The following is a 24,120-nucleotide window of genomic DNA, read 5'->3' on the forward strand; positions in this document are numbered from 1 at the left end:
ACTGACATGTGTGCCTTCTTTCCTCTGCAAGACCCAAAAAAGCTTATTGGATATTTAGGGGATATTCAGAAAATGTTTAATGTACTAGTAATGGTAATGGTAATGGAGCTATGATAAATTAAGAGCTTTCTCAACTTGCTCTTTGGAAAGATAATTTTCTGTCCCCCTCTCATCTGCCCCAAGCTGGATATCTTGGCTTTATTCAGATAAGCAAATAGAAGGTAACGTCTGAGCATCCGAAGGACCACTTGTTCAGTCTTGGCTTGAAATCGACAGCCACTCCTCTGCCCATTGAGGCACAGAAAATCCCCCCCAAAGCGAGGAAACAGATTTTCTTCTGTCCTAAAATATGTAGCCCCAGCCTGATCCTCCCTCAAAATGGTCACTAAGAAAGCAAATGTGTCTAATGCTAACAGAGCCCCAATTCATTGCTTCCAGAGCCTGTAGCGTTTTATACTCACTCTGCAAGCATAATCAAGGGAGTGATTCTGAACCTTGTTAATCAGAAAGGGCCCTTTAAAAATGTCATGCTGTCAATATAAAACTTTGCTAAATTGCATTATAAATGCCAGATTCAGTCAACTAACACATTTAACACCGTTTCTTAAGTACAGTTTAGATTTTATCCATGCCAGGGAGAATGAGAAAAATACCTCAGGAGAGCCAGAGCCCCGGATTCATTGTGCTAAGCTCACTGCCCCCAGAGACGGATTATAAATATTTTATTCCAAATCGAAGCCACACTTCTAGCACGATTGTCAATAAGCTGTCCCTCCCTGAAGTTGTTGGCTTTAGAGTTAGGTGATTCTCATAGCTAAAAAGTTTAGAAGGGGTGGGTGTCTTAGAGCTATTTTTCAATCAGCAGAGAATTCCTATAACTGTTGTTTCATACCAGAGAGGAAAGCTTTCTTGTGAGTCCAGGGCTAAGCATTGCGCGCACATGTGCCATGGGAGAAAAAAGCCTCATTGCTGACATCTGTATGGTCCACAATAGCCCTCCACCCTGAAGCCACCTCAATTTGGGGAGGATTGATTGTCAGAACCCCTGTTCTCTTCTCCCCTTCTACCAAGGAAAGCCGTTTGACTAATCTGACAGTGTCTTTTTCCTGTGATCCTGTTCAGAATTAGGCTGATTCAACTGGAAACTTTGAGCTCTAAGTTTGACTAAACAGCACAAGAGAAACCATGTTGAGAATCTGAAAATGGTCATCAAACATGATTTTCTGATTAAAAAAAAAATCTTAGCTCAGGATAACTAGAGGACATTTTCCACAGCACTTGCATAATAATCTTTTTCTAAGATAAGAGGTCTTAAGTATATACATGGAAGGGTAATACTTTCAAATATTAACCAATTCTCCCTTTTCCCCCTGCCTCTTCTCCCTTTTACCTGCTTCTTTTTTTCAAGTTAGACTGTTCCACACTCATCTCAAGAAGTAATGACTTAGGTAAAGCTTGAGTATTTTCCAGTTATCTGAAATGCAAAAGTCTTGCCCTCAGAAAAAATGCAAAGACTTTATGCATTATAACATAACTAGCATTTTCTGGAAACTTTCTATGTGCCAGGTACTATTGAAAGCATGTTTTTATCTCTTTTAATTTTCATTATAATTTAGAAAGATCGGTACTATTATCATCCCAACTTTACAGACGAAAAAACCGAGGTACAGAGAAATGGAGAAGTTTGCCCAAAATGGCACTTCTGGTGCTATAGGCTGAATGTCTGTGTTACCACCCCACCCCCTCCAACTCCCAAATTCATATGTTGAAATCCTAATCCCCAAGGTAATGGTATTAGGAGGTGGGGACTTTGGAAGCGATTAGGTCATGAGAGTAGAGCCCTCATGAATGGGGTTAGTGTCCTTATAAAAGACATCCAGGGGGCTCAGTTGGTTAGAGCGGGAGCTCTGAACAATGAGGCTGCCGGTTCGATTCCCACATGGGCCAGCGAGCTGCACCCTCCACAACTAGATTGAAGACAATGAGCTGCTGCTCAGCTCCTGGGTGGCCAGATGGCTCAGTTGGTTGGCGCGTGGGCTCTCAACCACAAGGTTGCTGATTCGACTCCCCATCCAAGGGATGGTGGGCTGTGCCCCGTGCAACTAACAATGGCGACTGGACCTGGAGCTGAGCTGCTCCCTCCACAACTAAGATTGAAAAGACAAAAACTTGAATTGGAAAAGTCCCAGAAGTACACACTGTTCCCCAATAAAGTGCTGTTTCCCTTCCCCAATAAATCTTTAACACAACAACAAAAAAGACATCCAGGAGAGATCTCTCTCTCTCTGTCTGCCATGTGAGGTTACAGAAAAAGGACGAACATCTAGGAAACCAGCCCTCACCAGACACTGAAATCTGCAGGCACCATGATCTTGGACTTCCCCGCCTCCAGAACTATGGGAGAGAAGTGTTTGTTGTTTGTAAGCCACGCAGTCTATTTTGTTATAGCAGCTCGAACGGACTGAGACATCCGGCAAGTAGCAGAGCTGACTCGCTAATCCCGTAGGGTGTCTGCAGTGCTTACGTTCCTAACCACTGCACCAATCTGCGTGTTCCTGTGCAGGAGGGTCACTCAATATCACCACCTGTGAAAAGGATGGGGCTTCGGCAGGATTGGGTAGGAGAGGGAGCTGGGCTGGGAGGCAGTCTCAGTGAAGGCCTCAGCCAACCACAGGGCGAGCGCTGAAGGTGGAGTGGCCCTCAGCATTGTTCCAACATTTGGCAATGGCATTTGCATCTTTTTATTTCTGCATCAAGTCATCGCATGAGGGCTGCCCTGAGAAGGGCCATAGCTTTTGGTTAAGGCAACTCTTTTCAGCTGAGGCAGTTCCCATGCGGGCTCCCAACTGAGACTGTCTGCTCGCAGCACTCCCAGTAGCGGGGAGGGGTGGGGTAAGTCTTTCAGCCCTAAAGAGGGTCTGGGTGGCACATCAGTGTCCTCTACATAAAGAAAGACACCAGAAGGAGTATGATTGCTAGGGTTGTCCTGGTCCCACAAGGGAGCTCTGGGCACAAATTAGGTCTCAGAGTTTGCACCAATTCGAAATAAGAGAGCTGGGTTTATACTGCTTCACCCATCAGTCTTTGGCTAAAGACCACCTTGGGAGTGAGAGGTTTGGGTATAAACTCCCAAACACTTCAGGCTCTGCCTATGCATGAGCGAGGGCAGGGCCCTGAAGGAAGTGGCAGGTGCAGGCCATTAAATGCAAATGCACACAGAGCTAGGGGATGGGCCCAAAGGGACAGCGGAAGGATTCCTGTGATCTGAGGCACCCAGGGTATCTGGTTTCTACTACAGCTTCTGTAGTCTGAAAGTATTCCCCAAGCTGTAAGTAAGCATGAGTCAGAGGGGAGATGGGGTCACTCAGAAGAGGGCCTGCATCTGTTAAGAGAGCCCTGAGCCTCAGGTGTCCTGAGGGACTGGAAAGGGAACCTGTGCCTCTTTCTTGGGAGCCTGGCATGGGAAGTGGATGCCAGAGCCGAGAGGGCTATGGGAGGGGGCCTAGATGGGGTGGTCTGCAGCCACTCAGAGCGGAAGCAGCCAGAGGACCCTACAGACCTGGGAGAGGTAGGGAGGCAGCTGGAGTTTTCCAGAGTTCTCAGTGTTGCAGGAGCAGTAGAACAACCCTGTGAATGGGAGAACAACAGAGTAACAGGAGAGGGTGCAGCCATCTGTGTAGATGGATATATGGGGACTGAGCCAGTCAGTGGGCATCTCCAGTGGTTGCCAACGTGAATATAGAACCATGGGCACCCATACCCTTCCTGGTATCTTGGTAGGACAACATAGTCACCCTGGAATTTACATGCAGCCTCAAGAGAAATGGAGACCCTGAACCGACGGAGAATATGTCCCAAGTACCTAGTCAGATAAGGTTCAGAATAGAAATGGACTTAAAGGAAATGAAAGAAAATTAAATTTCTTATCTACATGCATTTATGGGCTGACTTTGTTGCTACACGTAGCAACTACGAATGAGGTCTTTCAGACACCCCTGAACTTGGGTGTCTTCGAACTTGGACGCTTTGAAAGACAGGTGTTTAGAATGCCTATTTTAGCTCAGCATAATTACTGTTTTGTTGCAGTGTTTTTTTCCTTACATGAGGAAGGAATTATACTGTGATAAACCAGGCGAGGACGGAATCAACTGACCGAGGGACAGAAGATTAGTCAAGTTAAACACAGCCCCCTAAGGGAGACAATATACTTTATGACAATACTGTGATTATGTGTCTGCAGTTTTGACATCATAACCCATTTGCCCAACACAGAACCACACGGACACACACACACCACTTCTGGGGCTTTTATTTCTTTCTCTTCCTTCATTCTTCATGATACAGTGAACTGGAAGAACAAAAAAAGCTAAAGAATGTATGCCATCTTAGGGTTGCGAGTGTGTGTGTGTGGGGGGCGTGGGGGCACATACACGTTCCTTTTTCACCCATGGTCTCAGAGCTGCAGTTTCCCGCTTGGAGCTTTTCTTGTCTGTTTCAAAGCCCCCTTCACAAGTTTACCACTGAGGGGGAGAACAATGAAAAGTGAGCTGCCAGTTAGAAATGAACAGAGAGAAGTGACTGACTTTGGGCTACTCTGGTGGGGTAAATGGACTATAAAATGCAATTTTAAATTAAATAGGTGCTTTATGTGCAACACAATATTGATTTTGTTTCCACAGGCAGAGGCTGAAGAATTACATGCAGTCCATTTGTGTGTGTGTGAGTGCATGTGTGCCTGTGTGTGTCAGACAATTTGGGAAGAATATAGGGTGAGTTGTAATTTAACTACCCAGAAAAGATTTAATGATTAATATCTGGTTTTCAACTGCCTTTGGTCTTGAAATAATGATTCTTGCCCCTGCTAACCTGTATGCTTTTATAGCCTTTGTCAACCCATTTCAAAAGAGTCCCCCACTTCTCCACACTGGTGATATCACCCATCACCAGTGTATTTCTGCTCCTTCATCCTCACACGTTCATTCTTTTCCTCGCAGTGGAGTGAGAAGACAGACCACTCCCGACATGCAGAAAGATATTGGTGCCCCTGCATCATTTTACCACCAATATGCCTTCCACCTCTCCAGAAAGCACAGATAAGATGTAATGTCACATATAGGGTTCCTCAGCATTGTTCCTTTAACGTGCTGCTTGAACGGTACTATCAGTAACATATGGAAGAAGAGTGGGGACCTGACAGTCTCAAAATGGAAGGGCAGCGCTGGCCCTGAGCCAAGCTGGGCGATGAAGGAGTTTTGTCTTCATTTTCAGTATCACCACCTGTGAACATCTGTGTACTCCTTTGAAACCCTTGCAGCGAGTCTCGCATAGCCCCAAACCCAGGGCCCAATATTTTCTAAAATCAGAACAGTGATCAGATTAACTCATTTACACTAAGAATCTAATGCATTTGAAGTTCAAACAAAAAGCCCTTGAAAACTATTTTTAATCGTTGACAGGGATGGGGAAGAAGAGGCATTCTTTTATGCTGCCGGGGGGGGGGAGAATTTGGTGTATTAAAATTTAATCTGTACACCCCTTGATTTAGTAATTCCCTTCCTAAGACTTTATCTTAATGAAATAATTGGGAATATGCACAAAAATGCATGCTCTTAAGCTTCCCTCTAGTGTAATTTATAATGGCCACAACATGAAAATAATCTATTTTCTGTTTGTTTTGTTTTGTTTTAAGAGTGCACTAAGCATCTACAGAGGCAAGAAAAAGAAGCCAGCACCGGTCAGTCTAGGCAAAGGAGGAGGCTTAATGATACACAGATAAGCATGTTTCATGGGACTGAGGGTAGCAGCACAACTGCGCGGCCTGCCTTTGACGTTTGCAGCTTGTGACAAAAGGACAAATGTAGGTCCACATTCCAGATGTCTACATATTTAAGAGCTACACACCAAGCTAACAAACAGTTAAATACAATGTTCTGATGTCCCATCTTGACAAGTACACCTTGACAACAATCTTCATGGAGTTTGGTGCCAGAAAATGCAGCACACAGAAGCCACTCCCATCCCAGGTCCCTTGGCCATGAGGCCCTGACCCGCCCTTTTTCTCTTTTCACTTCCTGGTGTGCCACAGATCTTGAGGGACCTTGCTTACACGTCGTACACATGTGAACGCACCAGATCATCCATTCAATTCCATCCTCATCCCCTGCAAACAATCACCCTAGCCTACTCTTTGGATCTAGGGGTATATATACCAGCTAAGTGAAATGCCTTTGAGAGGACAGATGCAGGGAAGGGGTCCACACAGGCCCCCATGTGGGATGGGGCCATTTGGACTGAGAATTTAGGGATCTTGGTCATCTGGAATGTGGTTCAGAAGGGGAAGAGTATGGGTTTCAAATAGGCACATGTTTTCACCCCCCCACCCCCATCCAGGGCTTGGCTGGAAGTGGGGTGTATAGGAATCCCAATACAGGGTCTCCAAAATAAGCAGCTCAAGCAAGGGCCCCCTTTTGCATGAGCAGAAGACCAATAATGTAGCTAGACCTTGGGAAGGGACTTGTATTAGTTTCCTGTGGCTGCCAGAACAAATTACCATGAACGACATGGCTTAAAACAATAGAGATTTAACCTCTCACAATTCTGGAAGCCAGAAGTCTGAAATCAAGGTGTCAGTAGCACCATACTCCATCTGGAAGCTCCAAAGATGAAGGCTTGTTTGCCTTTCCAGCTTCAGGTGGCCCCAAGCTGACCCTTGGCTTGTGGCAACATAAATCCAATCCTTGCTTCTGTCTCCACATGGCCTTTTCCTCTGTCTCTGTCTTCTTCCTCTTTTTATAACCATATAAGCCATTGGACTTAGGGTCTACCTTGAATCCAGAATAATTTTCTTGAGATCCTTAACTAATTACGTCTTCAAGGACCCTGTTATAAGGCTGTATTCTGAGGTTCTAAGTAGATATGAATTTTGGGGTGCAGGGAACACTATTCAACCCACTACAGGGCTAAAACCTGAAAATAGAAATGAAAGAGAATCCAACACTTTTATTTCCTTCCATCGCTTGTCCCTGCTTCATTCATCTGTATCTAGTCAACTGTTGGTTTCTGCTTCTCCTTCCTCATGGGAAGATACAGGTGCCTCACAGCTACCAAAAATTGTGCATAACTCCACAAAAACTGGGAGTCTATAGGGCCCAATTCCAAATTCCCGGGAAAGAACTTGGCAGAACATGGATCATGGGTTCACTCCAGGCTGATAAATTTTGACCAGAGGAATAGAGTCACAGCTATATCATAGCTTTGGATCAAAGGCAATTCATTCTCTGGGTTGGCTTATGGACTGAAGGAATACCTCAAACAGTGCCTAATACATACAGAGTTGCTCACATTACGGTACAACCATATGAAGGAAGACCATAGAACTCATAACAATTATGTTTTACAACAAATGCAACAAGATAACATACTGATGATTAAGTGGGAAAAACAAGTTATAAAACAATGCATGCATAATATTGTACCCTTGTTAATAAACACATACAGATACATACAGATGGAATTAAGGATAGAAGAATGTATGCCAAAATATTTACAATACTATCACTAGATGATAGATTATGCATGGGGTTTTTTTGTTTGTTTTTTTCCCAACAATTTACTTTTAAATTGTTTAACATTTTATTAAGTATGCCCGAGGAAGGATTTCTAATACAAAATAATGACTTATTATTAGTGTAATTTAAGATATAAATGAAGGAAAATTGGGGGTAATAAGCCTAGGAGATATCTATTGAAGATTTGCCTAATACACAGGAAAAGAATCCTCTTTTTCTGCACTTTCACTGGTACCATCACCTGTAAACTCTCGACCCAAAGGGGCAGCAATATTCCTCCACGAGGGTCAGAGAGGCAGGAAAGTCAGTCTGCAGAAAGGAGAAAAAATAATGAAGATGATGTCAAAACAGGGGCAGAGACAACGAAAGCAGAGGCTCTGGACTGCCCTTTAGTCTGATTTAAACCCTCTCCGAGGTCTGTTGTTTTTTCTGCTCTTGGATTTATTCTGATGCTTCTTTATATTTATAATAAATATATTTTTGTGTTTAAACTAGCTTGAGTTGATTTCTGTTGCTTGCAAGTGAAGAGTTTTGACCGATACAGGATCCTTCACCATTTCTCCAAATCATAACTCACATGTGACCATGAACAGATATGCCCAGTTCTAAGAAAAATTCAGTAAGGAAAATATTCAGATCTGAGACCCAACCTTCTAAATACAGCTATGTCCTTGGGTGCTTCAGATGCAAGCCAATGAGTAAAGGAAAAATAATAAAAGTAACAGGTTGACGAGAAAGAAGAGATGAGCAGAAGGCCAGAGCTAGAGAAGAAAGAGAAAGCCAGGGCGAGGTTAGACAAAGAGGGCCATATGATGAGAGAGTTCTAGAATCTAGAATGCCAACAGAAGTTACTTCAGAAGTTCTCTAATCCCTGACCTTTGGTAATCTTCAATTCATAGTTCCATGAACAGTCAGCTTACCTTTAATGAAGGTCAAACAATTTCCAAAATTGGTTGAGTTTTTCCTGACTTGGTCTTCACGCTCATCAAGATGGTCAGCATACCATCCAACCCATGGTCTAAGTTCCTGCCACTGGTCACAGTGACCATCTGAGGGCCCCAAATATTGGATCTCTGGAGGAGATATTGTTTCTTAGCACCACCTACAATGAATAACTGCAGATGGCAGTTGTGTGTGACCCCAAGTCAACAATCCAAACCAATATCTCTTAACAAATTCCATTTCCCAACACTCTCTCAGAAAATGTATTCCAGGGACCATTGAAAAAATCAGGCAACACTTCTGTATGGCTTCTCAGATCCAATGTATTACCATCACTGTTTAAAAATAAATTTCATGTTATTATCCATTAAATAAAGTAAGAATCCGTGAGTCCACATGGATAAAAATTTTTAAAACCGGATACAAAGGAAAGAAGAATGCCATCTAATAAGTGTAGAGAAAATGATAAAATTAGAAAATTATCATTTGGTAAACATCAATTACAATTGATTCAAGCAAAGAACATCAAAGGATATTAAAACTGGTGGGTGAAATCTTGATGACAAACAAGATTTTTGCTTAATTATAAAGTATCTCCCCACAAAATTATTATTAATTACAAAGAGGAAAATAGTGACTTTATAGTGGAGAAACCCAGCAGACTGAACTTTAACCAAGTGATGAAAACTAGCCTCACCTCTGATTGGACAAATCGATATCATGTGCCTCCTCTGTAGTGTAGGAAGGCACATCCCTTCTGTGACATTCCCGCCCAAGTGCATAATCTGAATCTACTCATGGGGAAACACGAGACAAATCCAAACTGAGGGACATTCTACAACAATATCAAGATCATGAAAGACAAAGAAAGACCCTAGGACTATTCCAGTTTAAAGGTGACAAAAAGACAAGACAGCTAAATGCAGCACCTGACCTTTGATTGAAACCTGAACCAGAAAAAAAATTACTTAATTTAGCTAGAAAGGACATTATTGGGATAATTGAAGAAACTTGGACAAGTTTTATCAATTAGATAATATTAGTTAAATGATTTGGGGGCAAAAAGACATAGTTCTTGCCACTTAAACAGTTCAGAAAAGAAAATTATGTATGTTATTAGGTATAATATTAAATTTTTGGATATGTGTACACACACGCATATGTGCATATATCTATATCTCCCTATCATCTATTCATCTATCCATCCATCCAAAAAGAATGACAAAACAAATATGGTAAAGGCAAAATACTAATATTTTGGTAATCTGGGGGAAGTTATGGGAATTTTTTGCTCTATTAGAACTCTTCTGGAAGTCTGGAATTATTCAAATATAAAAATAAATACCATGCAAATCCATTAGGCCCAAGCAGTAGTGGCTCATATTTCCAATAGTTGATAAAATGTTGTTTTGTTCCAGCAAAGTGTCAGCTTCAACTCCATCATAGAGGTTACTGCTCATTTCCCAGTTCCCACTGTGACGCTCCCAGCTGCTTGGCGTTTGTCAGCCTTGGCCTTGTCCAAGGCTGTGAACACACCCAGAGGCCTTCCATGTCCACATGGACAGTTGTGATTTGCCTGGGACTGGGAGTGGCTACAGTATTGGCTCACATCTTCCTAGCACCGTGGTGACAAGGGGCTGTCCTGGGCTGCAGGATAAGAAGAGGAACTCTGCTGCCTTCCAGTAAGGACCTGAATTTAACACTGAGGGAAGCAGGTAAGATGGAAGTGAGGGGAACATCTCAGCTTTTCCCATCCTTTCCAGGTACAATCTGTCAACCTTCAGAAATATTTTTTAAAAGTATTTTTCCCTAAACATTACTGTCAGATATGTCCTTTCCTGTGTTCCCTAGGACTTCAGAAGAATGAATCCTTCCTCCTAGAATTCAGAACATCCCTTGCCTCCTACACACACCTGCATGTGCACACACATGCGTACGTGTGAGCATGTTGACTTACTGAGAACATCCCCCCACACAAGTCTTCCCAGGGGGCCTGCCTCAGTCCTACATTACTCAGCACCCAGATTCTTCAGCTTTATTGTGGCTTCCCTGAGTACACTCTCAGTAAATCCTCCACCTCCAGAAAGAAAGAAGGAAACTGAACATTAATGGTTACGTGTGACATCTGGGTACAATTGTCAGTCAGGAACACTTTGCAAAGCTCCAGGTGTGAGTAGGGCAATGCTGGTTTTCCAGGAAGTTATAAGTGCCCAGTATAAGATCTCTGTGTCTGATTCTGTCAGACACATCATAAAACCTTGGAATGTATATGCTGGTGGTAAATGTCCTTCACAGTTAGTTGTCTCTCCTTAGGGTTTTCAATGGGGCATTCATTGAGAGTAGGAAAAAATATATATTGATGTCCCTGAGGGCAAATGAATGAAACACTTCGGTCATGATGCTAGACTGTGTGGTCATCACGCTGCTGTTCTACACGGTTTAATGTGGGCAGTGATGCAGAACTATCAGAAGCCGGCCGTCAGACACTCAGTGATGAGAACGCAGAGGACCCTCCACAAGTCACTGCATGAGATTTGGCTTGAGATGAAATTGGCAGGCGCTAAAGGGTGGTAGAGAAGTGGTCCTGTCTGGAACAGTCTAAGTCATGAGGCAAAAGCCTGCTGGCTGATGGTGACTTACTCTTCGAGAACAGAGATGTGGGAGTCACGGACATGATGTGCCATCTGGAGTGGGGAGAAGAAGGAAGACACTAGGGGCCAGAGATGTCACAGGTAATTTGTGAGGGCAGTTGTTTTGAAGGGTTCGTCCAAGAAAATGCTTTTCCTTGAAATGTGGAGCTCTGTAAGAGCTGTGAGTGAATAATTAACAGGGTCCTCTGCCCAGAGGGTGGCGGGGAATGGTCATGAGCACCGCACATGGGAAAACCAACTACAGTGAACTCGGCTATGCTAGTAGCCGGGAAAGAAGTTGGTTCCTCCTGAAGAACAATAGAGCGGGATGGATGACTCAAACTACAGGACTTACCGTGATTGTGTTTTCAGGAGTTTGTCCAAACCTTTTCCTTATTGGGGTTTTTGTGGATTTCCATCCTGGCTATTCATTACATAAAGACAGTTTGTTTCAAAGCCAGACTTGGTAAAACTCCTCACGTATGTACGTACCTTAGTCCCTGGACATCATACAAATCCTATGTGCGCGCCAATGGAAGAAGATGCTTCAGAGACTTAGATAGAATTTCACTTTGAAACCTTGTGTAAAGTGACGAAGAAATTATCTCAGGGCAACCCTGGAAAATTGCTGGTGCAGCTAGCTACTAAGGCAAAGTTTGGGTCCAGAGATCTTCCTAGTAGGGGACTTAGTTATTCCTAAATAGACGTCAAGCATTTGTCCAAACTGCAAAATCCCCACATCTCAAAGTGAATTCTTTAAAAATAATGTTTCACTATGTACAAATAACTTGTCATATGTTTTCTCATCTCACCCTTACAAAAAGCTTTAACGAATGTGTGCTATCTTTCAACAAATAATCTCTGAGTGTCTCATAGACTTTATAACTTGGGATTACATGGAGGAACAGGCAGATATGGTCTCTGCCCTCACAAATTTAGCCTGTCTTGGAAAAAGACAATAATTATAAATGCTACTTAGTTCCAAGATGGAACAGCAATCTTTCTTCAGTTTTACCAAGGAGAAAACTGAGGCTCAGAGGTTTCAGTATAATTCTTTGTGCCCAGAACTAGAGGAAAGAGCTATTGCCTTTTCTATTATGTCATTCTATTTCTTAGGGCATATAGTTTCAATTTAGTTATTTTATTAGATAACCTTTCTTTGTCACAAAAATGTAAGTTCAGGGAAGAATTTGTCGTGTAAAAATAACTAATATTATAGGAATTTATTAAAGAGAGACAATTTCCTCCTCCTGTCCTATTTTTTTTTTGGCCCATTTTTTGTTATACTGGTAATTTCTGATAAAATAGAGTCCTCGTTTTCATTACATACAATTGCAAGGGCACTAAAACTTGCAGAAGGAGTTACTAAATACAGCTTCTCCAATCTATCCGTCTCTGCAGCACATTACCAAAATACTCTCCATATAAAGAAGATACACAAGGGTAAATAGTTTTACTGCTTTCTGTCTCCTCAATGCCTAGCACAGTGCCTGGACCGCAGTGGCTAGAGAAATGTTGAATAAATGAATGGTTGGTTTCAATGTTGGTTTAAAGAAACAAAATCCTATGTTTTCCATCTTTCTTCAGGAGAACATAATTTTAAATTACATGAAATGCCCTAATTATTCACTTGAACCTCACTCCCAACCTATAAAAACCAATGCCAAGGTGAAATATTCTTACTCTTATATATAAAAATTTCAATTAACCAAGCTAATTAAGGAAGGCTTATTCTCAAATAATTCCTAAAATTAATAGTACCAGAATTGTTATAATAGGATGTCTCAAAAGATTTTTTCCGAAAGGGATGGGTTAGTTGAGAATGAGTCAGATTGTATGTACACATATTTGGAACCATCTTGAAGCATTGTTTCAACGTGTCTGTCAAATGTGTGTCTTTCATTTGGATTTCATTTTCATTCAGAATACATAGTATTTTCTGTGAAGACAAAATTACAATTTTCAAACTTTTTTATTTTTACTGGGGGGAAATGAAGGTCTGAGTGAAAGGGCAGCAGCCAAATAAATAGAAGAGCAGAAGGTGAAGTGTTTCAACAGGAGTTGGACCAGATAACTTTGGACCAGTTGGACCAGAAGGTAACTGAGTATGTTTTGTGGCCTTTCCAAGGAGTTCTGTGCTTCCAAGTTGTTTCACATCATTGTGTAATGAATGCTTGAGCGTGTACTTGGAGCTCTAAGCACCTCTTGGCTTCCGTCCACCTCAACGGCTTCTTCCTCTTGTCCAACGATGCCTTAGCTCATACTGGATGGCTGACTCACTCAGAAATTCAGAAAAGGGATGGCATCCAATCCCATGCATACAGTGGCTGGCCAGATCTTGTAGCATCAGACAGTGCTTGGTTCGACACCTGGATCCCTTTTTTACCTGGAGCATGGTGTAAGACATTTTATGAAGTTGAAGCATCATGTTGTGAGTTTCTTCTAAATCCAAGAACTAGTTCTCCACCAGAAGGGAGTGTTTGATGAAAGATGAGTCAGAGTCATTCAAAATGATAGGCTGTATTTTGCAGAATAATCTTGTTTTCTTCTTTTATTTATTGCTCAATAAACTAAATGTTCATGGGAAAGAAGTTTTAGACGCCCCAGTATTTGTGTTCAGAATGTATTTTCCTACATATGGTAGCACACAGCATCTGCATAAAGGATTTTAGACAGAAATCTTTTACTACAATTCTTTGTTACAAATATGAGAAACCTGAAGGACAGACAGCGTAAGTAACTTATTCAAGCTATACAGATTCGTTAATAGCCTAAGCTAAAACCCAGGACTCAAGAGTCCCAGTATTTCACATATGATTCATAAGCACATGCAGACATTCCAAAACAGATTTCTCTCTCCCAAGCTCATTTTTTTATTTGAGTATCATTTTCTTCTGGAACTAATTACAAATTTACAGTTTAAACACCAAGCCAAGCCCAACTATTATTGCTCCAGGCTTGATCGGGGTAAATACAAGCAGAAATTTTCTGAGTATGCTCTGTGAAGCCTCCTCAGGGGCCATAGCTCAGATATGTTCTCATGTGAGAGTGTGCGTGTGTGTGTGTGTGTGTGTGTGTGTGGCTCATGTGCACCCGTGCTTGTGTGTGAGGGGGCACAGGGCATCTTCTCTTCCAACTTCAACAAGATTATTTCCTTCTTTACCTACATACATACTGGGCTTCTGGTAAGATTTTGTTTGAAAAACAACAAAAAATGCCTGTGATGTCAGACGTATCCTGTCACACACATCAGCACATCCCACATCTAGATACTGTTTCCTGAATCCCAAAAGAAAACACTCTATTTTAATTGTAAATTATTCTTTATGGTATAGAGTCTACATTACTGACACTTGTGTCGATCTGGGCTTTCTAGTCCCCATGCTCCATTCATTATGTAGGGGGATGGCTTTTATTTGTTGGCTCACTCGCTACTATGTTTAATGATCAACATTGCTAACAGACATTATGCACACAGATTCGTTTTATTGTTCATGCATTCCTGAAAGTCAAAAGTTTACAATAGAGCAATATGTTGATGCAGAGAATTTATCATTTTCGGCCACAACCCTGGATCCTTCAGAAATAACACATCAGATACAGCCACATCAGGATATTACTTTTGATAATAAATGAACAGATTAGACCATCGCTGCACCCAATCTGTAGACCGGGGCGGGATATTGTGGACCTTCGCCTCCCACTCTTCCACCTCCCAACATATATTTTGGCCTGAAAGTCGGTCCAGAATTGGTAGAATAGAAAATATGGTAAGAGAATTTAAGCTGCGGATTCAGATAAAAAATGACGTGGTGTCTGTAGCTTATTCTTAAGTAAATAATATACCTGAAGTTTTCTGAAAATTACCTCTGTTTCATCAGCATAGTTTTGCTGGCTCTGCCTGGGGGCAAACAACCATGGGAGAGATGATGCAGAGAGTTCTTATTAGATGATTTGCTGTAACAAGATAGACTAACTAACTCTTTCCTAAGAGTTCATTTTCAGGTTGGAGAGACCATGAAAACAGTGGGACCTGAAGTGGGAGAGAAAGTGTTACTGAGGAGGGAGGCCAACAGAGCTGGGTGGTGATATGTAAGAGAGATATGCTAAAGACAAAATGACCTGTGTTATAAATTTAAAAAAGGCATAAAAAGCTAAAAATTAGAATCTGAAGCCATTTTGTTTCTGACTTGTTCACTTGTAAATAACCCAATAAAAACATATAGTATATATAAGGCTTCTTAAGGACAAAGTTTGTGTCTTACTAATTTCTGCATATCTGGTAACTAATACAGAGCATAGCACATTTCATCATTCCATATATATTTATTATTTTTGAGTAAATAAATAAATGCTTAACGCACACACACATATGTACGTTTCTCTACCAGAGAAAAAGATTCCCTGTTTTCTTTAGGTTGATGCATTTCACGGTATTTCATATGAAATTAGATGCTATTTTTATCCACCATGCATGGAATTAACCATCCTGAACAAAGAAATCAGCCTTCTCTGAATTCTAATACTCTTAGACAGAAATTGAGATAAATATTTAACCATCCTTCCTTATGCCTTCGTGGACCTGTGTGGGAGCTGAGCTGGCTAATTGAACATTGAATGTATATGTTAAACTACTCATCTCTCAGTAACAGAGGAGGTTAAAGTTGGTACAAAAAGAACATTCCTCTTCACCATTAATATAAAGCAAAACAAAAATTTGCAAGAGTATTCTGAGATACCAGGTTTATAAAAAGCTTTGATAAACACGTATGAATTTCATGATGAACAGTTGAGCTTGTACATCTATACACTCATAACGTTGTATCAGAAATTTTAAAAACAGAACAACAACCACATATACATTTTGCTGTTCTTCTGGGATAAAAAAGGGCTACAGTATTTTCTAATCCATGGAGTTTCCATTCGCAGAAAGGGCTAAGTCAGGAAAGAAAAAGTCAGTCATAGAAAGGCATTAAATTAGCCAAATGAACCAAATCAAAAAAGGAGAACACTATTTGCAATTTAACCAGCCAAGTTAAACATGACACGATGAGAGCCAATCTTTGGGGACCAAGTTAGTAGTAATTGTGCCTTGTTTAACTTAGCCAATTAAAGGCTGATCTCTTTTCTAAATTGGCTATTTTCAAAGCAATCACACCTTTGCACTCGGAATTTTTTTCAGCTTGCCATTTTTGATTTAAGTATTGGACTACTTAATGGATGGATGTGTACATGGATTCATACCTAAATATTTGCACATAATACAAAATTAATATGTGTTTGTATTGGGCAAGAATAATTGGCTTCTTATTATAATAGGCTGTTTAGCCAGCTCAGGGTCATATACATTTTTACACGTCCAATAACTTCCAACATCTGAAGAAAGTATTTAAACTATAAAAATATATTGCTTAAGGGAAGAGTCCTAGAAAATAACTATTATAACTTGGAAAAAAAATAACCTAAGTAACTATGGTTTTAATATCTAGAAAAAGTAGAGAACTTAATGTTCATTTTCTACCAACTATACGTGCATCTTCATTTACTTTGTGACCATGAGTCTTTTAATGGTTACTGAATACTCATTCTTTGCAGAGAACTGCTCTTGGCGAGGTGATTCCAACCAAAGCCCCGGACATTATCCCTATTTCGAGAAGCATCTACTCTAAGAAGAAAGCAAGAAGAGACCCAGATTGTGTCGAGCACAACTACAAAGGAGTGAAATCTGGAATTAGCTACTCAACTTTCTACAGTTGGATGAAAGTATTCAGTTGGTACAAAAGTCATGGAGGTTTAGAAGGCTAAAAATAAATGCAAAAACTGCAATTACTTTTGCATCAACCTAATACATACATTAGTATGAAGACCAGATTCAGAAAAGGAAAAAAGATGGGCATAGCTCTATGAATTGAGTTTGATGGAGTTAATATAAAAGGTTTCGGGGGGGGGGGTGGCTAGCTGGCTAGCTAGCTCAGTTGGTTAGAGCACGGTGCTCTTAACAACAAGGTTGTCGTTTCGATCCCCACATGGGCCACTGTGAGCTGCGCCCTCCAAAACTAGATTGAAACAACTACTTGACTTGGAGCTGATGGGTCCTGGAAAAACACACTTAAAAAAAAGAAAAGGTTTTCTGGGGATGTCTAGTAGAGTAAACATTGGAGAGAGGGTAGGAGGCCTTACAACTAAAAGAAATAACTGAAAGTTAATTTCCTAATTTGTAGGAAAAAAAAGAGAAAACAGTAGGTGCCCTAAACTAAGGAAAAATATATTTTCCCTTAGTACTGCCTTTGGGAATTAAGGACAGATGTGCTTTTACATAAAGTGTGGCTCCACATACGGAGGCTAGAGTAGATTTTAATTTTCAAGATCTAAGGATATTTTCTGCATAAACCAATGAGCAGTTGCTTAAGAATCTCAATACAATAGTGTATGCATTATGGTTAATGTTACAATCAGCTTTTCCCCACACACGTCCATTCTTTGTGGTGATGGAAACTTTTACACTGTCACCTGTTTTGATCAATGGAAGAACTTGAATGCAGGGTAAAGTTGTGTCAGAAGGGAACTTAAAACTCCTAATCTGAAGCAATATGGTGGGGTTTGGTGGGGTGAACTGGAAGGAGAACTGGATCCTTGGCTTCTAGCAAAAAAGAACTCAAGGCTCTTCATTTTCTTTTCCTTGCTCTCCTTAGATTGGGAATAGGCGGAGAGAACTTCATCCTCCAAAGGAGGTTTTGCTGTCATTGGTCACGTTTTGTGATATTTCTTGGCCAACATGGTGGTAATGAATGAAGGCCACCCAGTTTATGGTATTCTGCTATAGCAGCTCAGATTAAGATAGCCAGGTACTGGACGACTAGGGAGAGCCTCTCTGCCTCAGAACCCACTGAAATCATTCAAACTAGCCAATCCTAAGCCTGCTTGCCTTGCCTCACCCACTCCTTCTCACAGAAACCACAATAAAGGCTTTGACCCACATTTCCCCCTGTTCTCTCTGCCTCCTGACAGACCCTGGTGCTTCCCTGTGCCCCGTCTCCTCCCTTTGGCAAGCCATGTCCCCCTTAGCTTAGGAACTGTGAATAGCAAGCTATATTTTCAATGGCAGTCTCCTGCTCTGTTGGCTTTACCATATCTGAATAAAAATAAAAGCTATATTTGAAAACAATGATTTATATATAAGTGGAAGATTGTAAAAGACCACAGGGAAAAGGAAACCTAAGAAACTACATCTCAGAGGAGAGGAAATAGTTTAATGGTGCAGCTGGAGATAGAGTGGGACCGAGGCCATGCTAGAGGTGCCTGGAAAACCCGATCCCCAGTTTCAGCCCCTGTGAGTGAAGGGAAAGACATTTGAAAAATAGAACTTAGGCTGCATAGGCAAATTAAGCTTTTGTACTTCTTTTCTTGCCTTACAGTTTGTTATATGTGGTTTTCTATATATGTTAAGTACATTTCTATCTCTTAACCTTGTGGTCAGAATGCTGGCAAGCGTTGGCAGGCTTATTTGCACTGTATTTCAGACATCCCTGGGATTGCTAGGCTGAATAGAGGGTGGTGATCAGCTAGAAGAGGGGGTCCAGAGGAAGGGATAGGAACGTGCTGACAATAGAAGCTTCTCACTCACTGCTTGTCACTCCATTACCCTAATGCTATCTCCATCTTCGGAAAAAATAAATCTAAGCATGCTACTCTCCTATTGTAAACACTTTGATTTCCACTACTACAGTGTTTCGCATACAAGTGCATCCACAATTGAGTTGAAATTTACCTTTCCAGTACTATCACCCTATGGAGATTATTGAACCTTCTTCACGTGTATGGAATTTCTCACCATTTCTTGAACAGACCATGCCTTTATAGCCAGTGGAGCATGAAGTCAAGGCCAATAGAGAAATGGAAAAGTAGTCCTTTATTAAGAGATGGACAAAACCCTGCTTACCGAAAAGGCAAGGCTCTCTGACAAAAGCATGATTGGAAAACATAGTTTCCTTTCAGGGTTGGATCTGTCCCCCCTTTCATCACAAATATCTGATTTATGACTTACTCAGGGGCACTTGCAGAGAGAGAGGATATGAACAGACCTGCAGAATAGATGCCAAATCCCCTTAAACAACAGTTCCCCGGGGCAGAGCCAGTGTCCCTCTTCACCTACTGACTGGCAGAAAGAGAGAGAGAGAGCTAGGAAGATGGCCGGGCTACCTAAACTGGTTGCTACAGAAAGTCTGGATGTGCAAAAGGAGTCAGGAGTTCTCTACTGCCTTTTTATAGGCAGTAACCCTGCACAGGGCTAAGGCACGGTTCAGAGAATGTCAAGTCCTGATTCACTGTGATGAAGAGGGCAATTGTAAATACAGTTCTCTTCCTCCAGCCCCAGTCTGGAAAAAATAAAAATATCTTCCTTTGAGTCAAGTGAGATGAAAATGAGAAGGAATACGGGGTTTATCCAGTATTCTTAACAAGTGAACTTTATTTTTTTGCATCTATTTTCCCCCTTTCTCTCTATCAAGACTGGAATCATATTATCCAACAACGCTTAATACAGCAGTAGTTAGCAACAATCAATTTCTATTTAGTGAGTAATAAATAAATGAATTAATTAATTAATTAATTAACACATCCCAGGCAGAGGGGAGAGAAAGTATATAGACTTTTATATTTTTATAATGAAGACCAAAACATAAGCCATGATGATAAACACTTTCACATACAAGTACACAATGTCACTAAATCCTCAAAACAATCCTGGGAAGTAGAATTGTTCCACTTTTCTTATGAGAAAACTGAGGACCAAAGAGATCAAATTAACCACCTAAGTGCACACAACTAGTCTGTGACAACACTAGGGCTGAGACCCCAAATCTTTCAGTTCCAAGTAGACAATACCAGAGCTGTCTGGTTAGTGTCGTGGAGAAACTCATCACATGAAGATGGGAAGAAAGCTAGGCAGGGAAAGAACAGGGCATGGTTAGGAGATTTTACTGTGCTTAAGAATGAATTAAATTTCAATGTTCAAAGGTATAAAAATAATCTCTATAAATCAGTTAGAAAAAGGTATAGACTTAAAAGAATGAGAGACACAGTTACGAACACGCAATTCAGAGAAGGGAAAGATTCCCAACCTTTCTAAGAATCAGGGAAATACAGATTAAATTGATGAGATATTTTTACACCCAACATTTTAAGAATTTTGTCAATATCAAGGTTTGGAGAGAACAAGAGGAAATGAAACAGGTACCATCATACACACTTGATGGCAGTGTAATGTGGTATAACTACTTAGGACTACAGTTTCTATTAAAATTTAAAATGTATATTCTCAATCTAGAAGGTAGATTCTGTATTTTCAGGGGATATGTCAGGCTTACTGAATATCAGGAAAAATATGATAACTTCTATCTATGTTTAACTCTATGCCATCCTTTTAAATGTCTGTTTTTGTGGAGGGTGCTGCAGAGTGCTACCTGGATGCCCTTTCAGGGCAGAAGCACTGGTTCCCCCGCTGGCAGGAAGGGCTGCCAAAGGCCTAGTGGTTAAAGCTAGAGAATTGCCCTCGGCCCAGGGAAGTTGCCTCATCCATCTTGGGAAGCCCATATCCAGTGACTAGTCAATATGGACATAACCAGTCTACTCCTTACCTCAATTCTAGAAAGTTCTAATGGGCCTTCCCAGCTACTAGACTCCTGAGGCACCAGTTGAGCCCTCTTTGGCAATAGCATTGCAATTCACCTTGTCTCCACCCCATCCTGTTCTCCTCAGTAAAGTTCCTATATGCAAATCTCAGAGCCTCAGTGTCTGTTTCCTGGGGAACTGACCTAAGGAAGTTTCATAATGCACACATTAGTACAAAAACACATACGTATCATTTAAAAATATTTAAATGCACACATATTTTGGCACATGCTCAAAACTGTGTTTTACTGATACTGTTTGATACTGTTGTATGATGGGAGAAGTTTAGAAATCAATGAGGTGAATTTTGTATCCCTAAAATTTATATGTTGACATTCTAATCCCTTCAGACTATAACCTTATTTGGAAATAGGGTCCTTGCAGATGTGAGTAGTTAAGATGAGGTGGTACTAGGATAGGGTGAGCCCCTAATTCAATATGGCTGGTGTCCTTATAAAAAGGAAACCTAGACCAGAGACACACCCATGGGGAGAACACCGCATGAATCCTGACTTTGAGCTACCATTAGCCAAAGAACTACCAGAGACTAGGATTCAGACTGGAGAAGGTCCTTCCATAGCACCTTCAAAGGGAACGTGGCTCTGCCAACCCCTTGACCTTGGACTTCTAGCCTCCAGAACCGTGAGACAATCAAGTTCTCGGGTTTAAGCCACTCAGTTTATGGTTCTTTATTATGGCAGCCCTAGCACATGAATACAATGCCCGAGAGAAACAAACACAAATACGCCCAGGGATGTAGTCTTTGAATTCTTAAAAGCAAAACAGGAAAAAAAAATTATAAACAATTTAAACAGTCATCAGTAGATAAATAAAATACAGCATGTTCATAGTATGGATATTGAATCTCAGTTTAAAAGATTGTGGTAAGTTTCATTATACTGACAGAAAACATTCGGCAATCACTATTAATGAATAACAAAGGAAGGAACTGAATGACATACGTAGACTATTTTAATAGAACCATTTGAGTTATGTTTAAGAAATACAAAAGAACACTAGATCCTTTTATAAATTTGTCTGTGAATATGATCATACACAATAACGACCAGAAGAGCCTGCTCTAAACTTTTGAAATTGTTTGCCTCTGGGGAAAGAGTTAAGAACTGGAGCGTTGCTAAAAGGATTCTTCAGTAATATTCAACTTTTAACAAGAGAACATATTCAGGGATTTCTTTCATAATTAAAAATTAATAAAAACAAGCAAAAATCATCTAGGGAATACAATGTTCCGGAATCCTGAAACAGAAAAAGGACATTAGGTAGAAACTAAGGAAGTCTGAATACTGTGGACTTCAGTTAATAATAATGTATTAATATTGGTTCATTAATTATAACAAATGTACCACGGTAATGTAAGATGTTAATAAGGAAATCTCTGTGCAGGGGGTTATACGGGAACTCCGTACCATCTGTTCAGTTTTTCTGTAAAATCTGAAACATAAAGTTGATTAATTAAAAAAAAAAAAACTCATCTAAGGCACTTGAGTTAATAAACTAAAGATCCCTGGGCTCCGTATCCAGAGATTCTAATTCAATAGGTCTAGGGTGAAGCTCAGTAATTTTCATCTTTATTAAGGATCCTGAGGTGATTCTGATGCTTTGGGTTACCACAGGCTAGACTGAAAATCAAAGAAAATCTAACCATACCCATTTGCTTAACAGCGCTGATTATTGAAGTCTTTTCACCATTTTCTTTGAGGAGGGAGGAAGGAAAAGCGGTGGGGTAGAACATATTTCCATTGTGGAATGGCCAGTCCAGGAGAGCATGACCCCCTCATGAGGCTCGGGAAAGCTGGCCCAGAGGGCCTGACAACGGATAGCCAGGTCTACGGCCACAAGAAACAGCCTTTCCCCCTACCCATCACCAAGGTTTGGCATAGGGTTGATTCTCCAGCTTTTAACTGCATTTTGAGAATTGTGTTATAAATAATTTATCCCCCAAATTAAAGTGCTCTTCTTTCAGCTAAAATTTTTATGTGTGACTTGAAAAGATGGCGTATTTAGGCCTCCCTCTCTCTCCTTCCTCCACACACCACTCAATGTATTGTTCCTCGTTCACGTTCCTTAAGACTTTACACGTGCACAATCACAGCAGTTATTCAACAGATTGTAGGTGAGTGTTTACGTGACCTCCGTTACCGGCTTGAGAGGACACTGAGGCTCCTTACTTTGGTAGACCATGGTGTTTGGCACCACATTAAGCACACGTTATTCACATTCATTCACTTAATTCTACAAGCATTTGTTGAAAGGCTATTTTATGTGCTGGGATTCTGCTACATACTGGTAAGACGGCTATGGAAAAGATAATAGTTTTTCCCTTGGAAGTTAACACTCTGATAAAACAGGTCACTGTTAGTTAGACTGAACTGTCTGTTCCAGTCTCTACAACCTGATGAATGAAGTCACTGTTAAGTGTGATTAATTATTTTAATTGTAAATAAGACACTTCTATGGTGCTCTTTAACACAGCAGAACTCAATTACAAGAGCATATTGTAGCTAGGCCTCAAAACGTTATATTGAAGACTAAGATTTTGACTATATCTAATCCAGCACTATCCCTCCTGTTTCCAAGGTGGGTTAGTGCTATCTGAACTATACCAGCTTCCAGAATGACCAGGCCAGATTTGGGGATCCCATGGCCATAGAGTACCCAGTGACACCATTACCAACATCATTGTATGTATGGCCTTGGAGACCTCTGGCTTCCTGTTAGGAGAATACACTGACTACTCTAGGGTCTTTGCCTATGAAGCCTTCAGGATAGAAGAAAGGTGAAAAAAATCCGTCACCTGTACTCTCATTTATCATGCCCTTAAAACTGAAGGAAGGGGTGGCCGAATGTCTCAGTTGGTTAGAGCGCGTCCTCTCAACCACAAGGTTGCCGGTACAATTCCTGCAAGGGATGATGGGCTGCGCCCCCTACAACTAGCAACAGCAACTGTACCTGGAGCTGAGCTGCGCCCTCCACAACTAAGATTGAAAGGACAACAACTTGACTTGGAAAAAAGGCCTGGAAGTACACACTGTTCCCCAATAAAGTCCTGTTCCCCTTCCCCAATAAAATCTAAAAAAAAAAAAAAAAATGAAAAAAAAGAAAGAAAGAAATCTAGAAAACTAAGGGAAGATGAAGCAAATTCAAATATTGAGGTGAGGAGTCCATTACAGATGCAGCCGGAGTCTCTGGAAACTTTCCAGCGGCCTGGGCATGGCAAGGAGAAAACAGGAGGGAGCAGAGGGGGAAGGCAGAAAAGTGCTTGTGGAGGGGCTGGAGTGGAAAGGGTGAAA

This window comes from Rhinolophus hipposideros (genome assembly GCF_964194185.1).
Source record: "Rhinolophus hipposideros genome assembly, chromosome: 8".
NCBI lineage: Eukaryota > Metazoa > Chordata > Mammalia > Chiroptera > Rhinolophidae > Rhinolophus > Rhinolophus hipposideros.